Genomic DNA, 10651 nt, shown 5'->3' with positions numbered 1-10651 from the left:
AGCCATAATGTTCTTAGCCCTACTGACGTTAAGGCGTAATTACACTGTCACACTTTGTGACACACACGACAGATTCCTTAGCGGGGAAATATGAGTCGATGGGACTCGAATCAAATATACAGCAGCAGACAGACACAAACACACGCCTATGACTATCCCTGGATATGTGAATATTCTAGCAAAAGGTGTAGCGTTCTAACACACCAAATCCTTCGCATCATCATCTTCGCGTGTTGAGAGCTACAAACATTGAAATTGGGACATTTTCAGACAGCAACAATGACAGATGTTGTTAACATTCGCCCATTGCTTGCATGCGTGCTCATCTTGCTGCCGCAAATGAAAGGAAAACAATTCCATTTCAGAGTTGAAATGTTCCAATGTAATTTTCCTATTTTTTTTAAGATATAAAAAGCACAAAAAATGGTGTTGACAAAGAGGGCGAAAATATCTGCAAGACTGTAGCAACACACTTAGAAAATATTTTGGTCTTATTTTCTGTCTTTCCTGCTAAATGAAATTATTTCTTAAATAATAAACTAGGCATCAGACAGGTGGATGATCACGATATGGACATCAAAGGCCAGAGAGTGAAACCCTTCTGGGGAAAAAATATAACTTAGTCTGTTGGGTTGGGCTTAGCCTTATATAAGTTAGGTGGCCATGGAAAATTCTTGGTGTCAAGTTGAAACTCAAAGAATTTTTCTGAGATGTTAAGTTATTAAAATTTCCATAAAAATCTAATTGATGCAGAGGATAGAGGGAATATATTTAAACACTTCTGGGGTATCAAAATGGTTTATGACAATATTTTTATATTTTTTATTTTTATACCCTCCACCATAAGATGGGGGGTATACTAATTTCGTCATTCTGTTTGTAACTACTCGAAATATTCGTCTGAGACCCATTAAAGTATATATATTCTTGATCGTCGTGACATTTTATGTCGATCTAGCCATGTCCGTCCGTCCGTCCGTCTGTCTGTCGAAAGCACGCTAACTTCCGAAGGAGTAAAGCTAGCCACTTGAAATTTTGCACAAATACTTCTTATTAGTGTAGGTCGGTTGGTATTGTAAATGGGCCATATCGGTCCATGTTTTGATATAGCTGCCATATAAACCTATCTTGGGTCTTGACTTCTTGAGCCTCTAGAGTGCGCAATTCTTATCCGATTGGAATGAAATTTTGCACGACGTGTTTTGTTATTATATCCAACAACTGTGCTAAGTATGGTTCAAATCGGTTCACAACCTGATATAGCTGCCATATAAACCGATCTTGGGTCTTGACTTCTTGAGCCTCTAGAGTGCGCAATTCTTATCCGATTGAAATGAAATTTTGCACGACGTGTTTTGTTATGATATCCAACAACTGCGCCAAGTATAGTTCAAATCGGTTCATAACCTGATATAGCTGCCATATAAACCGATCTTGGGTCTTGACTTCTTGAGCCTCTAGAGTGCGCAATTTTTATCCGATTGAAATGAAATTTTGCACGACGTGTTTTGTTATTATATCCAACAACTGTGCCAAGTATGGTTCAAATCGGCCCATAACCTGATATAGCTGCCATATAAACCGATCTTGGGTCTTGACTTCTTGAGCCTCTAGAGTTTGCAATTCTTATCCGAATGGAATGGAATTTCGCACGACGTGTTTTGTTATTATATCCAACAACTGTGTCAAGTATGGTTCAAATAGGCCCATAACTTGATATAGCTTCCATATAAACCGATCTTGGGTCTTGACTTCTTGAGCCTCTAAAGGGCGCAATTCTTATCCGATTTGAATGAATTTTTGCACGAAGTATTTCGTTATGATATCCAACAACTGTGCCAAGTATGATTGAAATCGGTCCATAACCTGATATAGCTGTCATATAAACAGATCTGGGGATTTGACTTCTTGAGCTTTTAGAGGGCGCAATTCCTATCCGATTTGGCTGAAATTTTGCATGACGTATTTTATTTTTACTTTCAACAACTGTGTCAAATAAGGTTCTAATCGGTTCATAACCTGATATAGCTGCTATATAAACCGATCTGGGATCTTAACTTCTTGACCCCTAGAGGTCGCAATTATTATCCGATATGCCTGAAATTTTGTACGACGGATCCTCTCATGACCATCAACAAACGTGTTTATTATGGTCTGAATCGGTCTATAGCCCGATACAGATCCCATATAAATCGTTCTCTCTATTTTACTTCGTGAGCCCCAATGGGCGCAATTCTTTTACGAATTGGCTGAAATTTTACACAGGTCTCCAATATATAATTTATTTGTGGCCCGAACCGGACCATATCTTGATATCGTTTTAATAGCAGAGCAACTCTTTTCTTATATCCTTTTTGCCTAAGAAGAGATGCCGGGAAAAGAACTCGACAAATGCGATCAATGGTGGAGAGTATATAAGATTCGGCCCGGCCGAACTTAGCACGCTTTTACTTGTTTACCATTAATTTCTTGCTGTGCTGTTACTGGGATGAAAAAACTTTAATGGAAATCGACAAAAATTTAAAATGCCATTACAAAGAGTCGTTGTTTTTTCTTGCATACTCCAAAAGGAAGAAGTAGGACATTTTGAGCAGGTGCCATCATACAATTTAATTCAATGGTAATGATAACAGTTGTAGCGGACGGTAGTTATACTTGGAAATTATGGCTCAAAATTGAAATGAACACTAGCAATTGACAACAATGTTATGGCAAAATAGCGTTCCAACAAATCTTATTAGGAATAAAGCACACAAAAAAATATAGCTGTTACATTTTTGCAAATTTTTGAATTGATGAAGCAATCAGGCTTGGGAATTTGTCAGCGCATGCATATAAATAATCCTTTATGACATGTCGAAAAGTCGAACTCGACTTTTGCTTTTTTACAAAAAATCGAATAATCGAATTTGAGGTCAAAACAAGTAAGTAAAAGCTATATCATGTTCTTGACCGATTTGAACCGTACTTAGCACAATTTTTGGGAGACTTAACAGAACACTACTTGGAAAATTTTAGCCTAATCGGACAAAAATTGCGGCTTCTAGGGGCTCAAGAAGTCAAGTGGGGAGAAGTGAAATCGGGGTATCGCTTTATATGGGAGCTATATCAGGTTATAGACCGATTTAGGCAGTACCCAGTTGTTAGAACTAATAACAGAACATTATGTGCAAAATTTCAGCCAAATCGGACAAAAATTGCGGCTTGTAAGGACTCAAGAAGTCATTTTCAAGGTGTTACAAACGGTATGACTAGATTAGTATATCCCCACTCTATGGTGGTGGGTATAAAAATAGTCGAACCAGTGGGCGGAAAAAATCGACTTAAAACTAAATCCATTTCGACTTTTTTTAATTTTTTTTTTATTTTTCGACCTTTTATACCCACCACCAGCCACTGCGGCTATGAGACTTAAGCCGATGGTACAATGGATTGAGGATGGGAGTTGCTCATACCATCGCGGTATAATCGAGGCGACGATAGAAAACCTGGAAGGTAGGGAAGAGGTTTCCGATCGGATACCTGAGATGAAACTTGAAGTCGAGTGCAAGGCACTGCTGCCATCGGCACAGTCTTGGGTTGACGAAACCCTAATATTGCCATCTGGAAGATTATGTTACATGGATGGATCAAAGCTAGAGGACAGAGTGTGCCTGGGGGTTTACATTGAGAACCAAGGGACTGAGATCTGCTTTAGACTGCCTGACCATAATACGGTTCTGCAGGCGGAGATCCGAGCGATCACATGATCAATGCGTGAAGTGATGTAGTGCTAACGCGAGGACGTTGAGTGTGAACATCTTCACGGACAGTAGAATGGCCATCGGGGAATTAACAACAAGGACGGTAAAGTCACGAACAGTCTTGCAGCATAAGAAGGAGATTAACGCCTTCTCTGCATCGTTTGGGTGCCAGGCCATAACGGAGTAAGGGGAAATGAAAGGGCAGACGATTTGGCGGTGAAGGCCAGAAGACTGCCGTCAATAAACTTGGTTAACCCGAAGCCTTTCGGGTCGACGCTGTCCAAGTTAAGGAAGTGGGCGACGAATCCGCATGCAACATTGTGGAACAGCGAAACGGTCGGTAGGACGGCGAAAATCCTATGGGGGGATCCAGATCGTGAGAAGACGAGGCTATTACTGAAGGGAAGCAAGAAGGAGGTCAGTATAGCTATTGGTATCATAACCGTACACATAGGACTACGAGCTCACTTATGCAAAATCGGTGCCGCAAGTCATAACATGTGTAGGGCATGCGCGAAAATGATGGGACGTTGGAGAATTTCCTTTGTCATTGCCTGGCTTTCGCGTCCAACAGATACCGGCACTTAGGTGGAGACACACTACCAGATATGAACCAACTTAGGGGAGTCGTATGGAAAACAATTAAGGATTTAGTAAGTAGCACGGAATTCCTAACTAAAATTTTTTTTTGAGGTTACTTTATAGTTTTTGGAGCGCACAGCAAGCCGATTACTGGCTTAGGTGTATGTCCATAGTGGCATGGGGCGGATTAATATCTGCATCCTCCTTTCAACCTAACCTAACCTCCCCACCAACATAGGATGGGGGTATACTAATCTAGTCAATTCGTTTGTAACTCCTCGAAATATTAATCTAGGACCCCATAAAGTATATGTATGCTTGATTGTCCCGTCAATCTGATTCAAACTAGCCGTGTCCGTCCGTCTTTCCGTCCGACGGACTGTCGAAATCACTATAGCGGTCGAACGCGTGAATCTAGCCACTTGAAATTTGGCACAGACACTTTATACAGATTTAGGTCATTGTGGATTGCAAATGGGCCATATCGGTTCAGACTTGGATATAGCTCCCATATAAACCGATCTCCCGATTTGGCTTCTTGAACCCTTACAGGACGCAATTTTTGTCCGATTTGGCTGAAATTTCGCATGTAGTGTTCTGTTAAGACACCCAACAACTTTGCCCAGCACGGTCGGAATCGGTCTATCACCTGATATAGCTCTCATATAAACCGACCTCCCGATTTTACTTCTTGAGCCCTTACAAGACGCAATTTTTGTTCGATTTTGCACATAGTGTTCTGTTATGATTTCCAACAATTATTCTTAGTACGGTCCAATTCGGTTTATAACCTGGTATAGCTCTCATATAAACCGATATCCCGATATGATTTCTTGAGCCCTTACAACCGATATTGTTGTCCGATTTGAGTGGAATTTGGCATTTGGTGTTCTTTTAAGACTTCCAACAATTATGGAAAGTACGGTCCAAATCGGTCTATAACCTGACATAGCTGCCATATAAACCAATTTTTCGATTTAACATCCTGAGCCCTTGCGGTCTGCAATTTTGGACCGATTTGGCTGAAAATTTACATGTGGTGTTCCGTTATGGCTTCCAACAACTGTGTTAAGTACGGTCCGAAACGGTCTTTAACCTGATATAGTAGCTCCTATATAAACCAGTCTCTTTATTTGACTCCTTGAGCCCTTACAAGCCGCAATTTTTATCCGATTTGGCTGAAATTTTGTATGTGGTGTTCCGTTATGACATCCAACAACTGTGTTAAGTACGGTCCAAATCGATTTATAATCTGATTAGCTCCTATATAAGCCGATCTCCCGAATTGACTGTCCGATTAGGCTGAGATTTGCCATGTGGCGTGGCAACTGTGTCAAAAACGGTCCAAATCACTCTATAACCTGATTAACTCCCATGTTAACCGGTCTCCCGACCATCCTTGTTCGGTTCCTAGAAGCTTTAATTTTTTCTATTTTGCATACATTTTTTGCAAAAGTCATGGTGGTGGGTTCCCAAGAATTGACCCGACCGAACTTAGGAAACTTTTACTTGTTTTTAGCTATGGCTGCAGTACATGCAAAGGCGATCTTTACAGGAAAAAATACCAAAAATAACATAAAATGGAGCGTTTTAAAAAATAAAACAAAAACTACCCAAAATCAGTATGAGTATCAAATGAAAAATATTGTATTGTAGTATACGAATTTGGCATTAAAACTTTGATTTAAATACCCAGTACCCTACCACAAATCTACCTTAAACGGACATATTGGAGTTCATGTCAATGTGGGGTTCACATGAAAGGTAGTAGGGAGTAGATTACGAATATGGCATAAAAGTCAAGTCCAAATAATGGGGTAATTAGCTGAAAGATACCAAGTCAAGACCCAAGATCGGTTTATATGGCAGCTATATCAAAACATGGACCGATATGGACCATTTACAATCCCAAACGACCTACGTTAATAAGAAGTATTTGTGCCAAATTTCATGCGCCCAGCTTTACTATTTCTAAAGTAAGCGTGCTATCCACAGACAGACGGACAGGCAGACAGACGTACGGATATGGGTAGATCGATATGGGGCCTATAATCTATATTTCGAGATGTAACAAACGGAATAGCGAAGTTAGTATACCCCATCCTATGGTGGAGGTATAAAATTTCACAAAGCCCTATGGTTGTCCCCACATCAAGAAGTTAATAAGCAAATTGATTACCTTGTGAAAGATGGAAGGTATTCATGCAACGTATTATATGTACGATCGATCCGTGGAGCGAATGTGGATTCCGATCGTACCTTGTTGCAGCAAAGGTTCGCACCCGTTTGAGCACGGCGACAAAAGTACGATCTGACAATGCACAAAAGTTGTACATTGAAAATCCCTTAACACAACAGATGGCAACGGCATAATGCACTCGACTGACCCAAATGCTTGAGGAAAGGATTTGTCCCGATGATATAACTACGCAGTAGCAAGCCATCGTCCAATCCATGGAAAATGCCGCGAAATACGTACTTGAAAACCAGAAACCTCCCCCAAGAAATCTATCCCAAGAAACCTATGGCACGACTAGGAGTGTCGATATGCTACTAAATTTAAGAATGCGGCGTACAGAGCAACCATACAATGGAAATGAATGACACCAGTTTTGAAATAAAACGAAGGAAAATATTGGCTACCAGATTCTACTGGGTATTAAGCAAGCAGATGAGGAGAAAAACCACCTCTCGACAGACGAAGATTATACTGTACAAGACACTGATACTACCCGTGCTGTTGTATGGCTGCGAAGCATGGGTACTTGCGAAAATATGTGAGGCGATACTTGGGAGTGTTTTAGAGAAAAATCCTATCCATATATTTATAGACCAGTCTGAGTTAATAAATAATATAGACGTCGCACAGGCCACCGTAGCACAGAGATTAGAATGTCCGCCTATGACGCTGAACGCCTGGGTTCGAATACTGGCGAGATCATTTGAAAAAGTTTTTCAGCGGTGATTTTTCCCTCCTAATGCTGGCAACATTTGTGAGGTACTATGCCATGTAAAACTTCTCTCCAAAGAGCTGTCGCACTGCGGCACTCCTTTCGGACTCGGCTATAAAAAGGAGGTCCCTTATCATTGAGCTTAAACTTGAATCGGACTGCACTCATTGATAAGTGAGATGTTTGCCCCTGTTCCTTAGTGGAATGTTCATGGGCAAAAATTGCAAATTGCAGACGTCGCAAAGTGAGTGAAAATCGAAAAAAATAGTAAGAAATATGCCGAGTGAGAACGGGTAGAGACACAAAAAATTAAAAGAAAATGAGTAAAAGCGTGCTAATTTCGGCCGGGCTTTATTTTGGATACCCACCACCATGGATAAATTAACTATCCTCTTATATAACAACTCCACTACCATATCCATAGTGATATACAAATCGGGGCTGGTTTGGATCACATTTGATTAAGGTCGCGAGAAATCTTATACTCGTCACAGTTTCAGCGAAATCGGGCATCAAATCCGCTTTTTATGGGATTAAGACCTTAAATTAGAAGATAATATAGAACTTTCTTCCAATTTACGGTCTTAGTCCCATAAAAAGCGAATCTATTGCCCGATTTCGCTGAAACTGTGACTAGTACAAGATTCTTCTTTTCCAAAAAAGAAATTGTCCGAATTTTTTACAAAAATCCCCAAAATACCCATTTCGAGCAAAAATGGTTTCAATATCGGCATTTTTTACTTAATTTGTGGACGTGGGCAAAGTCGTTGTGGTTAAAATCGAACCCCAAAAAGGCCTTCGTAAATTGCCAAAGACAAAGCAGGTCTCAGTCAAAATTTAAAAAAAAATTAAAGTCGAATATCTCCGAAACCAGTGAAGATATTGTGGATCTCAAGCGGACTTTTTTGTAGGGATTTTTGAGCACTATGCGGCAAAAAAGTTTGGACATCGATGTATAAACGATGATTTGACAGCTCCGACAACATTTTTCAACTACCAAGGTGACCAATTTTGGGGCCTGCCAAAGACGCCCAGACAACCTAGGGGCTTGGAATTTTGCCTATGACATTGGTTGCACCTCAGCTTTAACCGCTTCAAATCTTATATATAAAAATCAATTTGTGTTTGTTTGTTTGTGTGTTCCTTATAGACTCAGAAACGGTTGAACCGATTTTCTTGAAATTTTCACCCGTGGTGAAAATAGGGTACTCAATTTTTTGATATCTGAAGGGGGAGCGGACCCTCCCCCTTACCCTAATTTTCAGAAATGCCTGATCTCAGAGATGGGTGGTGCGATTTAAGTGAAATTCTGTGTGCTTTCTTAAAGCAACCTACAAACAAAAATTTGGTATCCGAATTTCGGATGGGGTACCTAGGGGAAGCGTCCCACCCCAAAACCTAGCAAATATATACATACACTAATCACGACAATATGGGACTCAAATGAAAGGTATTTAAGATTAGAAAACGTATCTGATAACCAATTGTCGGACCAAGTGTTTGGGGGACCACCCAAACCCCCAAAACCCCCCTAAATCGGACATATTTAGCGACCATGGGAATATCATGTTTGCCGACTATAGAAAAAATGGAGCTCAAATGAAGGGTATTTGGGAGTAGACCATGAATCTGACATCAACATTCGGGACCAACTGTCTAGGGGACGTCCCACCACCATAAAAACCCCCAAGTAGGACGTATTTGCTCACCAATATAAGTTGGGTCTTCAAGACAGTGGAGCTCAATATTCATAGTTTTTAGGGCCCATACCCAAACCGCACATATTTGCTGGCTTTTTCAATAAGGGGTTTAAGTGAATGATATTTGAGATTAGAAAACGGGGTTCAAATATATTGGGTTGCCCAAAAAGTAATTGCGGATTTTTTAAACGAAAGTAAATGCATTTTTAATAAATCTTAGAATGAACTTTAATCAAATATACTTTTTCTACACTTTTTTTCTAAAGCAAGCTAAAAGTAAAAGCTGATAACTGGCAGAAGAAAGAATGCAATTACAGAGCCACAAGCTGTGAAAAAAATTATCAACGCCGACTATATGAAAAATCCGCAATTACTTTTTGGGCAACCCAATATATGAGAATAGAGCACGTTGCTGATATATTTTCAGGGCTTAGTGATTGAGGGACCATCCCATTCCCAAAAATAACCCTAAAACGGGCATATTTGCCGACCACGTCAATGTGGGACTTAAATGAAAGGAATTGGGGGTAGAGCAAGAATTGATACCCACTTTCGGGACCAATTTTCTGGAAGTCAACCCCTTTCCCAAAATACACGACAAACTGCTATTTTTTACTGACCATCGCAATATAGGGCTTAAATAAAGGTATTTGGGAGTAGAATACGAATTTGATATCCAAATGTAGGATCATGGATTTAAGGCATCACCACCCCTTCCCCAAAACACCCCCCAAAGGTAAACCATGGCAATATGTGGCCAATTTTGGGACCATGTGTTTGGGGGACGCCTCATCCTGTAAACTCCCCTCAAAACCAATGGCAATATGGGGTTTAAATAAATGGTATTTGAAAGAAGAGCACGATGCTGATATTTTTTCAGGGCCAATAAAACAAATCAGCATTCGATTTTAAGTCTAATGGCACAACTAAACGTTTGGCCACATCTTTTCCTTCTTACCTTGGCAGCAGAACGCCGCAGTGGTATAAGTTACAAATAAGTTTCACTGCCATTAGTTGTTCCTTGCTATCAAAAGGTTCCTACAATTCGTTGAAGATAATTTATAAAAAGTCCTTTCCCTTCTCACCACATTGCCCCGAAATTTGATTAAATTCGCAAAAAGCGTTAAATTCAAAACACCTGAGGTGTGTAATCTTAACCGAAATTCCATTTCAATTCTCCAAATGAATGCGAAACTGATGATAATATATCATGACCCCCCCTCCCTCATAGGTGTTGCAACTCATTTGTGTGTGTGTGTGTGTGTGTGTGTGTGGCCCAACCCAAACAGGGAAATATTTAAAATCATTACCATGACAGTAGCTGACAGGTGAATGGGATGGAATGGAATAAAAACCCAGTAGCAACATTTGAATTTATTTATTAAAACATGCCCGAAATACACATCTGATACCCAGAGAGGTTCCTTGGCGTTTGCCTAGTGAAGGGAAAGCAATGAAAACAAATCAAGCAGAAAATCCTTAAGGAGAAAGAAGGAGGGTAACCTGCCCAAATAATTCTTTCTTCATTTTCGTATTTAGTCATTCCATCAATGAATCGATTTGTTTATAGCAACCGTTGCTGCCTGGTCGTTTCGTCCTTCGTTTGCCCCACCGCCAACATTTGGTTGCTAATGTTGATGGCGGCTTTCATCATGATAGCCTTTAAATGAAACAA

Source organism: Stomoxys calcitrans, chromosome 5 (genome assembly GCF_963082655.1).
Source record: "Stomoxys calcitrans chromosome 5, idStoCalc2.1, whole genome shotgun sequence".
In the NCBI taxonomy this organism is placed as follows: domain Eukaryota; kingdom Metazoa; phylum Arthropoda; class Insecta; order Diptera; family Muscidae; genus Stomoxys; species Stomoxys calcitrans.
This window is presented reverse-complemented; position numbering follows the sequence as displayed.